Source organism: Argopecten irradians, chromosome 16, assembly GCF_041381155.1.
Source record: "Argopecten irradians isolate NY chromosome 16, Ai_NY, whole genome shotgun sequence".
In the NCBI taxonomy this organism is placed as follows: Eukaryota; Metazoa; Mollusca; class Bivalvia; order Pectinida; family Pectinidae; genus Argopecten; species Argopecten irradians.
Genome location: NC_091149.1, coordinates 17,613,749 through 17,632,911, shown reverse-complemented (window position 1 = coordinate 17,632,911; position 19,163 = coordinate 17,613,749). Strand labels below are relative to the sequence as shown.

The following is a 19,163-nucleotide window of genomic DNA, read 5'->3' as shown; positions in this document are numbered from 1 at the left end:
TATAACACAGGTGACTATAGCGATGTTAAGAGGGAAATGTTGTGAACAACTATAACACTGGTGACTATAGCGATGTTAAGTGGGGTGTGTTGTGAACAACTATAACACAGGTGACTATAGCGATGTTAAGTGGGATATGCTGGGTTTTCATTTTTTAACGATATACTGCATTAATTTTAGCACAGTTAAATGAAAGCGGAAACTAAACTGTAAATAAGGACTACACCAGCGACTATTCCCGTAACAATAGAACCGCCGCACGTGTTGTACTATTATTATACGCTGATCATGATAATACTAGAAAGCATGGTTATTGAATCCATGTCAGTGCAAACTGTAAATATGTTAGCATATCGTCTGATTTATAAATCCATAAATCCGTAACAACTGCACAAGTATCGTCCCGTCAATTTTATAATTTATGCATATTTTTTTTCTAGATTGAACAAGGATATACACTGATCTTACTCACATTTAGGTTACTATCAAAACATGACTCAATATCGCTATAGTAAAGACTTAATGTTACCATTGTCAATTCATATAATGACGAAAATATATGGCAACTGATATAGCATGAAAATAATGATTCTTATTTATTTCTATTTTGGTTTGCCGTCTTAGTATTTTTCTGATACATGACACTCCTCTCTGGCCTTCAAACGACGAAATCCATCAAAGGGTTTAAATATCCAATTAACTGTGTGAGACCTGTTACCGAGATGGTGTTCACAAAAAATACTTTTGTGTTTTGTAACTATGCCCCACAGTTAATAAGTCAATCATTTACATCACCCAAGTATCCATATATCAATTATAAGCGATCATTGCAATGCTAGAATTGCATGTCAAAAGTGATAGTGTTGTTTGGGTTGTCCCCCTTTTACTACTGTGAAATAAATAAAATGATATGATGCCAAATGTACATGCTAATTATTATTTGGAAAAATATCAAACATTAATTTTGGATAAAGAGAGTGTCATACTGAACAGATTGATAAACATTGTATGTCAACATTCATCAAGACAATTTCACAAAATGATATAAGCCACCGGACTAAAATACAAAGCAGAGTTCGCCCGTTACAACGTATACCATGCACAACTGTCTATCACGGCCTTGTACTCCGGGACAGTAGGCTGGATGGTCTGTCAATACTTAATGTTTGTGTCTAAAGATAACAGTTAAAATTGAGTATTGTCCGTAACAGTTTGATCTTGCTTACAAGATATTTGAGTTGTCCCCCTTTAACTACAGTAACAGTAAAATAAACAGAAAAAGTCATTTTGTCAAAAGAGTCTGTCCTACAGATCGTTTTGATATATGTCAATCTTCTTCAGAACAATCACACGGAATATCATAAGTCACAGGACTAAAATATGAAGAAGTGATCGCCCGTTACAGCCTCGGCTAGAACTAGTACTGAAATATGGGATTTCCAGAATTAGTAGCTGTACTTTTCTCAAACATTTATGCATGTCTAAAGATAACAGTTAAAATTGAATATTGTCCGTAACAGTTTGATCTTGCTTACAAGATATTTGAGTTGTCCCCCTTTAACTACAGTAACAGTAAAATAAACAGAATGATTATAATGCAAAAAAGAATATGTTATTTTATTATTACGAGTGCGAAAAAGTCATTTTGTCAAAAGAGTCTGTCCTACAGATCGCCCGTTACAGCCTCGGCTAGAACTAGTACTGAAATATGGGATTTCCAGAATTAGTAGCTGTACTTTTCTCAAACATTTATGCATGTCTAAAGATAACAGTTAAAATTGAGTATTGTCCGTAACAGTTTGATCTTGCTTACAAGATATTTGAGTTGTCCCCCTTTAACTACAGTAACAGTAAAATAAACAGAAAAAGTCATTTTGTCAAAAGAGTCTGTCCTACAGATCGTTTTGATATATGTCAATCTTCTTCAGAACAATCACACGGAATATCATAAGTCACAGGACTAAAATATGAAGAAGTGATCGCCCGTTACAGCCTCGGCTAGAACTAGTACTGAAATAGGGGATTTCCAGAATTAGTAGCTGTACTTTTCTCAAACATTTATGCATGTCTAAAGATAACAGTTAAAATTGAGTATTGTCCGTAACAGTTTGATCTTGCTTACAAGATATTTGAGTTGTCCCCCTTTAACTACAGTAACAGTAAAATAAACAGAATGATTATAATGCAAAAAAGAATATGTTATTTTATTATTACGAGTACGAAAAAGTCATTTTGTCAAAAGAGTCTGTCCTACAGATCGTTTTGATATATGTCAATCTTCTTCAGAACAATCACACGGAATATCATAAGTCACAGGACTAAAATATGAAGAAGTGATCGCCCGTTACAGCCTCGGCTAGAACTAGTACTGAAATGGGGGATTTCCAGAATTAGTAATTGCACCTTTTTGCAAACATTTATGCATGGATCGGACAGTCAGCATGGAGGTGATGTACTATGGTAAGTCTATATTTAATTTTATATCTCAATAATCATTTTAGAGATGAAAATTTATATCGTTTGTGATTGGTGTGTGAATTGCCGAATAACACTAGACCTGATTAGTTTATTCATTACCATAAATAATAAATATATCTTTTTGTAACATAGCTGCTACAATGCAAGAACTTGGGTATTCTGATATTTAAATATCAAATTGATTAATAAGAAGGTATTAATCATTAATCAATTCTTATCTTTATTACTAGAAATGACGATGTTGGTGACTTTAAATATCAGGGTGATTTATCCAAATTGATATCTTATTCTACAACCGTTTATATGTAAATAAATATGCATTATGTGGATCTAATAAAGTAAGGTTTTAACACTCATGTAAAGCCAATAATATGTTAAAATCATAAAACCATTCCATTAGCGGCCACGTTCTAAGGACCTTTTGAACGTTCTGCCTCCAACATCTTAAAAGTGATTTTTAGAAGACGAAATAGTTTGAAGAACCTGTCAGAATGATTTGTGTGTATGTAAGCATCTCGCTCAAAGATCACATCTAAGCTAACTATGTATAAGGGGACGAAATGGCGATTTCGATTGATGTTGCAAGGTGTAGAAAAGGCAATTGATCTGATGTACAGGTGTATAAAGGTCATCTGAACATGACCCCTTATAGGATGTTGCTAGATCCTCTATTGAACGGAGTGGTTACAAGAATTGGTATTTTAATCAGATTGCCTGTTGGTAAACACAGATTTGTAATCAAAGAACTGGTTAACGCTAACAGAATACGTCTGTGCCGTTAAAAATCAATATATTTTTTTAAATTGATGTATTACACTCAAATTGAGTGTTAAGAAGCACTAAGATTTATTCCTTTTATGTTGTCCCTATTTCGTATTGTAGTTGCTAATCCTTTCATTTTGTTCCTATTTCGATTTATAGTGGCTAATCTGTTCAGTTTGTTGCTATCTTAGTAGGACAGTGATACCTGAATACCCGCACACGTGACCTACATTTCTAATCTAATGTGTTATAACGTTCCATTATTACATTATATTCTATTACTCATCGATACAAATAGATATGGCCATTTCACAAATATAATCATATTCATTATCTGTTTACATATCTCGGTGTATATTTTTTAGATTAAAAGTATCTTAGAAAGTGATAGGGATGATTTCGATGTTACGAATGTTAAAATACTGATAACATCCTTGAAAGTCAAAAGAGTTGTTATGCTCAGTTATTCCTCACAGTAGGTTTGTAGGTCTGTAAGTGATTGGCATTTATCTAGGTCAATAACATCAGTGATTTTGACATTTCATTACATTCCTGTACACATGTCGTCTTGTTAAAATGATGTTTGAGTTGTTCGCCTTTAATAAAATCAATAAAATGCTATGATACACAATGAATGTATATGTTAATTTCTTATTCGAATAAAATATTCGAACGTAAGTCGCCTGAAATTCATGTTTCTACCTTTTCTAGAAATAATAACGCAGCAGTTCTTCTTTAACATACACAATTGTAAACAAACGTGTGGTATAGTTATAAAATTAGTTCATAAACATCATGATTGGAATCACTGGTTTCTATGAGGCTGTTAGCCAAATATGTAGAGTCTAGAACAATCAATAAGTCCATAGAATGGCCACTCACGTCACGTCCCAGTAAAAAAACTGACTCCAAAAACTACATGATTCTGTCCTAGGAGTTACATTTAAGCAATAAACTGTTACCAGATTGGACATACAGTTGATATGAAGCCCATCCGGAAGGAAGATAAATAGAATGGCGCCCGTTAGGGCGCCATGAATATTTATCTTTCGGACGTATGGGCTTCATATCAACTGTATGTCCAATCTGGTAACAGTTTATTACTTATATTTCCATTACGATCATTCAAATTCAAAACTATACATATATATCTTTTGAATTTCCCGCTTGCGCTAGTGTTGACGTCACCAAGTTCAATAAACGGAACAGCCATAGCATCAGATTCTGAATAAAGTTCAACACAAAACGGTTTGAAACAAGCTAACAAATGAAAATTATGCGATAATATTTTTTATACATGTTATTTTGTCAATACGATAATACCATTAGATTTCATAGACCGCACAACTTTAAAACCAATTTTAAAAATATTTGACCGTTATGTATAGGCGTAAGTATACAGTGTATACATTCTCAGTGACGCAGCGGAAACGTCAAATATTCATACGCTTGACCAGATTGGAGTTCATAGCCAGATATTGCCCATCTGGTTTAACATAAATTAAACGGGAAACTGAAAGTAGAATGGAAATATTCATAAATAAACTTGCTATATATAACCTAACCCAGTTATGTATACCTAACATGTTTTCCCTGTACCAGTCGGAATCCACTTCGGATGTAAATTTATCTACAAGCCAGTAACAAATCAAGAGGTTGGCCACAACTGCAACACTGTAGGCAACAACTATTATATTGCTGGGTTCGACCGTTTTATTCTCTCATACCTACACGTGTAAAACTGGCTGGTCTAGGGCAATACACTCATGTCGCCTGAGGCTGTATTGTATGTAATAAAGCCTCATGACGTCACGGCATCAACAAAATCACTATTTCCTACGTACAGTTATAACATTTTTTCAGAAACTAGGTAGGATTTACTTTAAAAGATACAAACAACAAGATTTGCGTTGCAAATATCATGCATTTTTCATGTATGAAAATTTTTTCAAAATGGCGGGAAACCATAGTAGTAAAATTGCAATGAAACGTTGAGGTATGAGAAAAAATACTCTTTCATACGTGGTTATGAAGGATAGGAATATTCTACTCGAGGGTCACAAAATGTTGTAAAACCCGAGGCATATGAAAGAGTCTTATAGTATATATACTTAACTGCCTTGTATGACTTTTGACTTCTTCTGAGCTGACCTTATGCAATTATTTCACACTATGAATGGACAAACAAATTCTATAGTAAATAAGTAATAGCTGTGCCAAATATTACAGAAGAAAAATAAATTTTCTCTGAAAGTCGAATCTCTGAGAGTCAAAATACATATTCACTCCATAAAAGTTTTCAGGTATTTTTTTCAGGAAATAAGCCACTTGATTTTTGACCCTGATCTCACCCTTTCAAGTTCTCAAACGATTTCGCACTATCATGTTTTTAAAACAGAAAGACCCTTGAGTGCTATGATATTACTGATACTAATACACTAAATATTTAACAGCAATCCCTCTGATTAAGACTGAAATTTAAAAGCATTTTAAAACTAAATATACCAATTCATTATGATATAAATATAGCTTACCTGTTTTATGTTCAAAGAATCTAAAAAACATATTTTCATACGAGTTGCTTTGACAATTTGAAAGTTGAGCGCACATCGGTACGAACTATTCGCCCGTTATCATTCATAAACGGAACGTAGTGCTGGATGTAACATTTCTGTGACGTAACACTTTTAGATTTCCTGTGACATGTATATGTACACGATATTGTACATATCGCCACTAACACTACGACAGTTGCAAGTGAAGAACTAATTAAAATCCCTCTACGGAATTATTAAATGCATCGCGACCATGGACGGAATTTCATATATATCAAAGATTTGACGGTAACGTATTTTGAGTAAATTTGGTAATAATAATCTTTGTAGCATTTTTCTCTAGTTTTTGTTAATTGAACTTATAACCATTTTGTTAGATCATACAAATACGTTGCTAAAACTATAAAGTTTTTTTTTATTTCATATGTTGGTTATTACACCGTATATACTTAAAAAAATAATGTCATGCTGTTGAACATATTAATTATAGTGAAATTCAACCATCGATCACAAATTAAATAATCGTTTTCTAGTTCTACATTACTCTCTGTCTTGAATTAGTGTCACTGATTTCACAATGATTTATTTATATAACCATATTATTTGATATTCTGATATCTTCCCATCCTCGATACTCCAGGGGTTCCGAGCACTTACGATCTCTACACCCCTGGACTATCTCATAGTGAAATTGAAGGCAGCTCAGCGGAAAACATTTGACCAATCACAGACCAGCAACGATTTCCTCTGAATACTACAGAGAGAGCGACGCCCAACTTCAAAGCCATACAGTCAACCACAGTGTACCGTTATACGGCTCTTTTGATGTACATCAAACGACTAAATTTTCTGTTCTATTCTGTTGCCTCCAGTTTTACTATGAGATAGTCCAGGGGTGTAGAGATCGTTAGTGATCGGAACCCCTGGAGTATCGAGGATGATATCTTCCATGATTAAGAGAGAGTGAACTTACCGTTATATGTTGATTTTGGAAACTGTTTCAGCATCGACAACCATAAGGATTTATAATATGCTATATAGTTTCAGTAGTCATTAGTGATATCAACTTTATTGGGAAGAATAAATCGTTTTTATTGCTTTATTATATATTATTAACCTCTTTATTTTCACGAGATACAAATCTACACGTAATTCCGAAAGAGAGTGAAATGTTCCGTGATAATGATATGAAACGTAAACATGAATGTATAGTTGTTAGTTAAAGCCTTTTATCGCGAACTTGTTTTATCGAATAGGTAAAGAACAACGAAAACGCGATGAATTGTATATGAGAAAATAAAAATGGAGTTTCCAGTACCTTTTAGTATTATTATAATACATATTGAATACAAATATTGTACATCTTAGAGACATACTGATTCCATTCCAGACAATGCCACACTGAAGGTGACGATAACAGACGGAACAACATCAATAACAGTCCTGGTCACAGTTCTGACTGACGGACTGGTATGCTGTGTTGTCATTGTACAACGACATACTATTCCAGGTAAAGTTTACAAAAAAGTATTTCCTCTTATATTAAAAGTAAAGATGTATATGATGTGTGTGTAACTGAAACTGATCCTTTGAGACCAAATATAAAAAACATGGCTACATCGCCGTTTTCAGATCTTCACTGAGGTTTACTGCCAGTTTAACCTGAATTCTCTCATTCAAGTATAAATAAAAAGGTACACAAGTGAGAAAATGTATCTATTTTTTAATTATACTGAATAAATGTATTTTTTATATATACATGTACACGTATGTAAATGTGTAAAAATAAATTTGTGAATATTACATTAAAAAATAATAAATTCTGTGTCGGTAGATATACCAAAGTAATTGTATGTCGATGTTTTACACAGTATGACCTACTTTCCTCCACCGTGTTGTTTGTGTGTAGATATGAGGTGTTTGTAAATGTGCATAGTATGGCAAATCTACATCTATGTACACATAAACAAGCTGTACCTACCTATTGAATTAGATGACCAAATCTTAACATAAAGAAATATGACGTTCCTCGTGTTTCAATATCTAGTCTATATCCATATTGTAATGCTGTCATGCCCTTATTTTACCCTGAGATTATAGGAGACAGATTCGCCTAGCGATCACACCCGACACAGAATACCAATCCATTCAAAATGGCGGACACGGTCTATAAGTTATCGTTTACGTCATACTCACGTGACGGGTACCTATATATATTACTCTTCACTGGTTCATAATGACAACAAGGTCTCTAGTGTGTAAAATTTATTGACAGTATAACTAATGGATGACACATTGTTGACATTATATTCTTAAATAAAGAGAATAGAGTAATAATTATATGTATATACAAAAGAAGGTGACGGAGAAATGATTTCACTTTTTACCTGATATATATATATATAATTGGTATTTAAGATTATTTCATTTTGTTAAATTATTTTCAGTCATCTTTTAGATTTTATTTACAAAGGTTTTTTTTTCAGAGCAATGTAAACTTACATTCATCCACTTATCAATATATGAGTGATCTTAAGAGATAACATAACCCTTTAAAATGTAAAACAGCATATCAGAAGTGACAATGAAGAAAAAAGAAATGGAAATAATAAAAGAAACTTATGAATGGGATTTGCGATATATATATTACAACGGGGGTCGGGGAAGACGGGAGGAGAAGTAAAACATTTAAGATTTTTTATTTTTGAAATTTGTTACGTCCAAGGTAATCTGCTGACGTTAAAAATGAGAATCACGAATCTTTCACCAATATTAGCATACGTACATAAATAAAAAATAAAACAAAAACACAAACATTTCCTGCGATGTTATTTTTTTCAGATCATGGTGATGAAATTCGTCTGAGTCGAACTGTGATACAAGATTACGGAAGCCCGTGAGTGACATGGTCAGATACCGGAAGCCTGAACGAACTTTGTGATATAATCAGTTGTGAATTATTATGACGGTATATACTTTTCAATAGCAATAATAAGATTTCATCGGTAAATTTCATGATATTTAGAAAATGAAAGATGTTGATTTATATCTTATATCTTGATTTATATTATATTAACGTCGTATTTATCAATTAGAATAAAGCTGGCCGTGATACATTGACTCCGTATGTTGTATAATACAATATTACAAACAAATAACTATGTACGTTAAAACTTTTGAATAAGTACATTATTATAAATATTTTATATACCTGTTGTTAGTTGCTTTATATTTAGGAAATAAAGCAGATGATGCGCGTTTGCGCACCATGAAATATATGCCAGAACAATGAATACATGTTAGACTTCTATGCATATCAAAAATACTGTATGTCAACAAATTTTTATATCTACATCTAACTAGCCGTTTTAGTTATTAAAAGAAAATAAATGAAAAAATAAAGTATGAAATTAAAAGCAATACGTCTGCGTAAAGGAACATATCATTTGATGAAACAACCGATGATTTAGTGCGAAATAGTGGGTTCGATTGCTCCTGGTTTGTTGACTACCGACTAAACAATGATAGTAGATGAAAAAGATCCACCTAAAATCGGCTGTACAAAAAAGACAAATATTTTAATTATAATATATTTCATATTGATAGATCTTAAAGTATTTTAACACTCTACAGTGAATTCTTACTCTAACGCAGACCTTGTATCTTTATGACCTCGTGAATTCATGTTTATCCTGGACATCACCATACAGTAATTGGGTTTGATAGCAATATATAGGTTCTGTGTAGTGGCTATGGAAATTTACAATCTTCTTTCCAACCTAACCGAAGAGAAGGAAGATGCCGTTAACTTCATATAGTGTTAACGTCAAAGTCTAAGATATCGCCTCCCACAAAAAATGCGTATTTCAGTTATGTTATGAATTTGGGATTCCCCCGATGTATTGATGCCGTAATTGATATAGGTGAATCCCCTTTTATGAATAGAACAGTAATGTGCCATTGGCCACACTATATACGGGCCGTGCGCAAGAGATCACCGAGGAAAACAGCTGAGTAGCTGCGGATGCATAAGTTATCTATATTGCTAGATTTCCTCGCATGCGTTGATCATAACAAGTACAACATGGATGTAACTGTGACATTCCACCTAGATCTTGGGTTTAATAGTAAGTGATTTGTTCAGATTTGTCAGCCAACTTACATTAATTTTACTCACGGCATGAATATCCCTGTTTTAAGATTAAGAAGCACTGGGAAGTATATATTCGTTTCATGATATAAAAATCCTCATGGATAAAAAACATCTTTATAATTTATCAAATTAGATATTAACAAATTTATACATAATCTAAAAATAATAGATGAATATTATTTACTTTTCGGTAAAGTAAGGATGTTGTAGAACGACGGCAGGAAACATAGGACGGCCCATGTTATGAATATTAGCATTTGATTCAAATTGTTCAATGATGCATGTGGTATAAACATTCAACTAATAACTTTTGCTATTCTAATAAATTATTAAAGTTTGTTTCATATTAAGTTAAAGTACGGGAATACTTGTATATCTTTTACATTTACACCTGAACCCATCCTCAATGAAGGGGGAAACATTAGCTTCGATAAGATCTACACACATAATTGCGGGACGGACAGGTCAAAATAATGTTAACATTTTACGTAATATACTAAGCGATACTATAAACAAACACAGCTACCTACTTTACGACTCACCAGTTGTTACTGCAAAAATTGTAGCTAGTCGGGTAGTCTACAAAGATCGGATGTCGTTGACACGGTAGTCTGTAAATAGTTGACTTGTTTTTGTCTGTTTTTTTTTTTCATCATTTCTAAATAATTAACAAAAGTATGATTTCACGTTTTTACTTCTTTAATTGATAAGATTCAATATATATAATTAAGTTTTGGTTCATTATAATCATAATTTGGTAATTATATTACATGTATGGAGAATTTTTGTATGGAATTTAGTTCCCGTACATGTTTTTAAAGATGCTCCACATATCACGAAAACGCGCGCTTTTCTGATCTTGGTACCAACAGAGTTAGCTGCCCTTCCCTAAAACAGCATGGGAAACAAGATGGCGACGCGCAGCCCAAGGCTTCGACAAATAAAATCCAAAAATGATGATGTTGTTGATTCGTATCAGTAAGTATATTGTAAGTACATGCATAAATATAGCGTTTAGATCGATAACCATTCAACAAAAGTAGAAATATATGCATGTTTTGTCGTGAAATTGTGTTTATCTGTTGTGAAATGTTGACGCCCGGTGTCTACGAAAAAATGTACCACCGCTTCATGGCTGCGGCAATATAAATACATATGGAATTCATATTTACCTTGATTATTTTAGCCTTCACAATAAACTAAACTCCATACTTTTTATCCCTTTATCTTACGCTGCAAAAAAAGCAATAAAATCATACTTTATTCTTATAGACTATTAGATTAAATGTTTTCAGTGTTTTGTTTCAACTTTGAAACGAAAAACTGTGAGTGACGTGGGGCCCGGGTTGGGGCACCGTGATGGAGGTTGAGATGTAAGCTTAGTCTGGTATACAGAATTTAAAGCTGACAGTTAATTTTTGGAAATTTTGTTGCACAAAAGTGTTCACAGTAATTAATTAATACTTTCGCTGATAATTTCGAAACATTGGTTTTTACTAATCACACACCAAGCAAATCACTCGGCTTCCTGAAACGCAACCTAAAAATCAACTCACCAGAGTACTAGGCTAGTCACCACACATAAAAGAACATGCATGCAAGGCAATCACTTGACCCAAACTGGAATACTGCTCTCCCGTATGGGACCCCTACCACACACACAGATCACAAACTAAACTACATACTTTTTATCCTTTTATCTTAAGCTGCACAAAAAGAAATTAAAAAAAATCCTTAATTTCACAACTGTACATAACATTTCACACGCCCCTGCATGGGCGTACCCCAGATCTTAAATCGTCACTATTGACGACTCGATCTCCTAACAAGAAGAAGAACCTCGGGATTATCAGCTCTCATATGCAGTGATACGACTTCACACACACATCATAACATGCGGTGGCCGGGTGCTTCAGATGTACCGACGTATATACTAGCACAATTTAAGCTCTCCATATGTGGGCTGTGAGTTCAAATCCCATGTGGGGCAGTTGCCGGTACTGACAACTGGTCGGTGATTTTTTCTCCAGGTACTCCGGCTTTCCTCCAACAACAAACCTAGCTGGTACGTCGTTACATGACGTGACATCAGGATATCAAGGAAGGCAGGACAAAATGTGATAAAAGTACTTAAATTTGTGCTCATTTCATGTGAAATTTTATGAAATTCGTCTTAAAAGTTTTAAATTTTTGCACGCTAAGGCTCGCAAAATTTAAAAAAAAATTAGACTCGATTCATGAATTTTCTTATGAAATGAAAACTCATTTAAAGATCCTATAAAATAAGTATTTAGTTACAAGTTAATTTTTATTGTTTCAGTGAGCTGAACAACACTGCACATTTTCCAATTGCAAGGGCTAGGCCTAGACAATTAGAGAGCTGGACCACAGGAATATACCCCGTCGAAATTTTGCATAATGATCATGAGAGATCCGGATATGTGAAAGTCCATTACATTGGTAAGTATTCACCATTTCTCTTTGTAACATGTTTAAGGTAAATTTAAATAAAGAGATCATAGGCTCCAAATTAATGCATAAGTTTCTGTATCTTATAATTATGATGTAGGCATTGGTGACTTTACCAGGCTAAATAACATTGAGACAATTTAACATTAATGTTGAGATATTACTAGTTTGTTCGCCATTGTCATACGTAAGGATTGACCATTAAAATATGTTTTTAGAGAGATAATAAGTTTTCAAAAATTGTAAGGGTGAATAATTGTATATGTACGTGTCCATGCATTATTCATGTGTTAAAATTGTCCAATTGGCTTGCCAGTTGTTTATATTAACAACATGGCGCACCCTAAGAGTGCTCTAACTTGCCCAATGTACCAATGTTCAACTTTGTCCTAAAATGTTTGACCTTCTATTCATTGCCTTTTTTCTCTCAATTTTTCAGGATGGAACAAAAAATATGATGAGACAATAAAAACTGAAGAAATTGTCACACTCCCAAGACCTTTCACTACATTCTCGAAGAAACTTGCTGTAGCAATCAAAGAAAGTTTGGGTCCTTGTTCAAAGGTAGACAGCCTGGTAAAGTTGAAGCTACCAATTAGTGAGGAGGAGTACAACCTATTGTCAAATTCAGGGACACCCCACAAAGTTACACGAACAAAAACAGTGTACAAAATATCCAGTCGAAACCAGTTAAATCACTACCTAGGTGAAGGATGGGATTACAGAATTTGTAACGAAGAATGTGATAACATCTATGTATTAACATCAACGGTAAAATTTTACCTTCATGTAAGGAAACCCCTGGAAGATTATCAACTATTTCCAGATCATGTGGAAAAGTACAGGATTGACCGAGGATTTCAGCTTACATTTTCATTTGTCCGTAAGTGCGGAAACCGATCTGATGTTAACAAACTACTAAACAGCGACAAGTTGTAATGTGTTGACTTTGTCACTACCTTGTAGTTGATGTGAAAAAGTAGCTTTTTCTGAGTGGTTTACATCCCTTATGTTTGGCTGATCGTTTTTTCGTCTGTCACTACCTAGGTGAAGGATGGGATTACAGAATTTGTAACGAAGAATGTGATAACATCTATGTATTAACATCAACGGTAAAATTTTACCTTCATGTAAGGAAACCCCTGGAAGATTATCAACTATTTCCAGATCATGTGGAAAAGTACAGGATTGACCGAGGATTTCAGCTAACATTTTCATTTGTCCGTAAGTGCGGAAACCGATCTGATGTTAACAAACTACTAAACAGCGACAAGTTGTAATGTGTTGACTTTGTCACTACCTTGTAGTTGATGTGAAATAGTAGCTTTTTCTGAGTGGTTTACATCCCTTATGTTTGGCTGATCGTTTTTCGTCTGTCGTCTTTTTGCCCCAATTTATTTTGTCCATCACAAATTTTTTTTTTTTTTTTTTTTAATTATGGTGGATTTGTCTAAATCCACTCTTTTTTCTTTGTTAGAGGAGCAATGGAAGGAGCCAATCACATTAGATGTTGTCAAAAAAAATAAAAGTAAGTTAGAAAATGAACTTTCACTTTCATTTCAGACAAATGATAAAGATCTTAACATTTTAAGAGCAGAACTCTATAGGCTGAAAAAGAATGGCCTGCGAGCCAAAGTTAAAGGCGGAAATCAATTTCGACGCTTTAAAAATTCCATTAGTCTTTCCAAATTTTCCTGGGATGTATCATTGGCCCTCCATGAAACTGAAATACGAGTCGAAGAAATGAAAAATAAACTTTTGAAACTTTTGAAATGTGTTGAAGAAAAAAATATTTTTAAGTTTTGTAATTTTGTAAGTAATACCAAGAAAAAAGAACAGAAGTTTGTTCAAAAGATTTCATCTTTGGAAAATGAATTGAACAAATCTTCAACTGGAAACAAACAATGTGATACTAAGTTTGAGAATGACTGTAGTGCTAGAAAAAGGAAATCAATACAAGAGTGTTCTCCTTCATATCGGACAAAAATGAAAAAAAAAAAGATAATGAGAAATGTAAAAATGCCCTTGAAAACTTACAACTCAATGGTTGTAAACCAGTTAGTGTTACTGTTCTTAGAAATGGTAAAGAAGAAGTTATTAAACTTTTTCAGGCAGATGAGGATGATATGGAAAATGTAGATGAAACTAAGCTAGATAGTATTAATGCTTTATTGTATATTTTGGATACATTTAATGTGTCTCGGGAAGCCTATCATGAGTTAAGTTCACTGTTTAAGAGTATGCCCCGTGCTCATAATATAGCGGAGTATATTAAAAGTCTGAATCAAGGGTTTGAAATCATCAACACACCAGATGGTCTTGGGGTACAGCAGTCATTGAAACAGAGACTAGTTGATGTAGTTTCACAGTTATTGTTAGAAAACGATGACCTCATTCCTGATAACAATTTGAAGGTAAAAATATCGGGCGATGGCACTCGGGTTGGGAAAAGGTTACATGTGGTTAACTTTGCTTTTAATATTGTCAATGAAGGTTCAGCACATCAAATTTGCTATCCACTATGTATAGTTCAAACAAAGGAGAAGTATGCAGAACTAAACATAGCACTAGATGATCTGCAGCGGGATGTAGCAGAATTACAGGGTAGTAAACTGAAGGTTGGTGATCGGGAGTTCACAGTGAATATTTACTTAGGTGGTGATTATAAATTCTTGTTAGTTGCTGTTGGAATTTCTTCAGTTGCAGCTACACATTCCTGTATATACTGCAAATGTGAGAAAAAGGAAAGAATAAATTTAACAAAGCGGTGGTCGATGAAAGACCCGGTTCTTGGTGCAAGGTTATCGTACACGTCATCAGAGCCTGTGGATACCCCGGCAAGAGGCAGGTCCTCTAAACGGAAAAAAGTACAGTCTTATTCTATTGTAAATCAACCTCTTTTTCAATGTATTACACCCTTTCAAGTAGTATTAGATCAGCTACATCTCTTCCTGAGAATAACTGACAAGCTCTTTAACCTTTTAGTTTCAGAACTGAGAGTGTTGGATAATATTTCACAGCAGACAACATTTGTTGAATTAGATAGAGCAAAAATCAAGCATGTTGCTGCATTAGAGAGTGTATTACAGCAAATGGGTATTCCATTTGAACTTTTTGTTAACAAAGATACAAGAAAGTTAGAGTACAGAGATTTGACTGGGCCAGAAAAACTAACACTGATGGACAAATTTCAGGCATCTGATCTTCTTCCTGACAAAGATAGAGCTGACCAGATACAGAAGTTGTGGGATGATTTTTCAGAAATAAATGTACTTCTGAGATCTGAATCCCCCAATCCAGAAGATTTCCAGTTTAAAGCTGAAAGCTGGTGCAACATTTATGTTTCTTTATACCAATGTCGGGACATAACTCCTTATATACACACACTTCGGTACCATGTCAGTGAGTTGTTACAGCTTCATGGAAACCTTGTCAGATTTTCACAACAAGGGCTATAAAAAATGAATGATATCATTACTAAGAGCTACTTCAGGGCAACAAACCACAGAGGCCTTTCTGCCCTGAAACAAGTAATGGAAAAACAAAACAGACTTGTTCTTTTGGCAAGACATAAAAGGAAAAAACGTGTATACAAAGATAGAAAGCAATAGATAGATTTGAAATATTTACTGGTTACATAGATATATCATGACTGCTGATCTGGTCATCATCTAGGTGTTTTAACAAACAATCCATCCTTTGTTATCATCATGAGTATAGTATATGTGTGTCACACAGTCATTTTGAATTGTCATATAGACAAGTGATATTACTTGGTGTACACATGTAATGATATACTGGTACATGTGTATGTACCAATTTTTTCAATGTTGAGTTTTTATTTTCTTTGTTATTACTGTTTATATTTTCGTTAATTTTATATCATTTTTAGTAGCACAAGAAGTGCATGTGATGTAAATTGTGCAATATATTGTAAGTGCTGAATCATAAATGTATGAATGTGCATGTAATGTACATGTATATATGTCCATGCAATATAAAATGTGATTTCTCTTAAATACATGCAAGTTTCACATTCAAATATTCCATTACATGGATGCATATGCATTATATGAATAACATTAATTCAGAATTGTGGTGATATTTTGGTTATTTTAATTTATTTTTGATAGCAAAAGGAGTGCATGTGATGTCAATTGTGCATTAAATTGTAAGTGTTGACAATCAAATGTGTCTGAATGTTATGTAATGTACATGTGTCAAATATATAATCATATATAAATGTTCCATTCCATATGCATATGAATAACAGGAATTCAAAATCGAATATCTTAATATTGCATGGCAGCAAAACTTTTCAAGTTTTAAGTGATATATATGCAGTAATCATTAATATTGTTGTGTTGTTTTGATATGTCGTATTGGTATGATGATTATCAAAACATACAGACTGTACTCTGCATATGAATGTGCCAAAATATAAGTGTTGACTCCGGAAACCAGAAACACACATGTTTCTGACAGGTGAAGTTAAGCTCTATAAAGAATTTGCTTATTTTGAAACTAAACCATTCCATTAATACATTTTAATGATGTTTGTTTTTAATTAATAAATTTGGTGCTTATTAAACATTTGATTTAGTTTTGCGTTATATTTTTACCTACATGTGTATCAAATAACAATGTAACCCAAGATTGCTGGGACTTCCAATTAGGAATTAAAGATAGTGGAAAGGTCTACTCACGGAGGGGAATTTGAACATGTACATCTTAATATGTTACCTACAGGTAACCATGTTCTGACAGTTATTTTAATTTTTTAAATGGATCGAACAAGGTTTCATATTTTTAAAAGCATGTTGTGGACAGCAAGTCTTGTCACGAACATGCATGCCTAATGTCGAAAACCATATTTCAACTTTGCTATATGTGGTTTAGTCCGCTAAACCTGCCTATATTATTAGGCTTTTTTTATTATTTTTATATATTAAACAAAAAAAATAAATTTAAAAAGCCTAGTAATATAGGCAGGTTTAGCGGACTGTATGTGGTTAGCTACAAGGAACAATAACAAAAAGACCATACAGTTCAATATCTGACCATCAGCTAATAAAGGTAAATGAAAAATATTTTGAACTCGTAGAACTGTGAAATGTGTTCCATATGAATGAGCATCTCCATATGTAGCTGTATTATCTGAAATATGGCAAAACATATATGCACTATATGTACTTTGTAGATGTAAATGAACAATATAAAAAAATATGTGCATAAGCCATATGAATATCAATAATTGATTTACGTATAGGTCTATGAATATTTCATCTTTATTTGTGGATTGATTTTATCAGAGATTTAGATAGTATACTATTACTATTTAATATTCAATATTGGATACCAATAAATTTCCCAATATTACATCACTGATATCAAGAGATTTATGAATAAAAAAATAAAATAATAATAAACACATTTACAGAGCCATGCAAATTCGTTGCTTTTTCCACCTTGTCCGTATCTTTGATTTCATTACCATAGTAAGGCCAAAACAAAATATATATCTGTTTAGGGTTACCTGACCTACCCTCATTTTTTATCCCTGACCCTCATTTTCCCCCACTTTTCTACGGAAAAAAAAAGATCTCAGACTCCGGTTCCGGTCATTATTTTAGTGTGAAAGACACTAAAAAATATATGACCCTAATTTTTGTTTGCCAATATTTTTTTGGCCTAATCTGAATTATTTTCTTTATGTAAGTGGTGTCCTGAATATCAATTTCTGGTCGAAAAAATTGCCAAGATTCGAAATATAAAGCAAGAAAACTATTTTCTATATATCTGAATAATTCAATTACCGTAAATAATCCAGACGATTTATATATCGACCTTTTAAACGTATGGACATAAAGTAGACCCGGAACAAACGTACGGGGTACGATTTCCTATGTACACACACTAAGTTACCAGGATTTCCCTTCTATAAATACGGGTTTTATTTTAGACTTTGAATTACGACACCTGATTGGTTGTTTAGAAAAATATTCGTTCTACGTCACATTCGTTGTAACTAAATAAAGGATGTGGGAAACTTCCGAAACATCCGATAGAGTTTGACCCTTGTCAGGTTTCAGGATGGCTTTGCTTGTCAAAATCGCTCTGGATGCCATCTCCTAATAATGAAAATACGGTATTTATATTGAATTGATACCGATTTTATTTTCAGAAATCGATAACATTTGTTTTGAAGTACACATGATCGGTAGTAATAGAGAGGGACAAAAATGATGTAATAATCAACAACAGGTTTTACAGCTATTTTCGCAAAGGAATTTAGAGAGGGAAAGCTCTTTTCATCATACAGAGGGCGCTATCAGGGGCGATAACTCATATAAAAGATAGTCATTTCGTGATATGCCGCCGACAGAGCATAAATGATCTTCATAATTTGAACAATAATTGGTTATTGATCGTGTATGTATATGTCTAATTAACACAAGTAATGTATAAAATAAATGGTGTAAAGTAAGTAAATTTTGTAACTGAAGAAAAATACCTAATCGTTTGCTCCAGTTTTTTTTATAGTGAAAAAATACTATTTGTCAGCGGTGGAGCATCTTTAATATGTGATAGATCCTTATTCTGATATCAACCTTAAGTATGTATATAAAATGAAAAATAGAGTTGATTGTTGTTTTAATGTTATAACCGTTAATGTTGATTAAATTTGTCTAGGCATAATAACAACATCTAAAGCAAAGGACTATGTAAAGCACAGGACTATGTCT

The 19,163-nt window shown here is 33.3% G+C and overlaps 1 long non-coding RNA gene and 1 pseudogene across 1 annotated transcript; both read left to right on the top strand.

Annotated features, from left to right (window-relative positions):
* Positions 1 to 2,291: 2,291 nt before the first annotated feature.
* Positions 2,292 to 9,111, top strand: LOC138310314 (uncharacterized). The gene is made up of 3 exons (XR_011206403.1): positions 2,292 to 2,460; positions 7,186 to 7,305; positions 8,637 to 9,111. It is a non-coding gene; the product is annotated as an uncharacterized lncRNA (long non-coding RNA).
* A 4,206-nt stretch (positions 9,112 to 13,317) lies between these two features.
* Positions 13,318 to 17,020, top strand: LOC138310767 (uncharacterized; annotated as a pseudogene).
* The last annotated feature ends 2,143 nt before the right edge of the window (positions 17,021 to 19,163 follow it).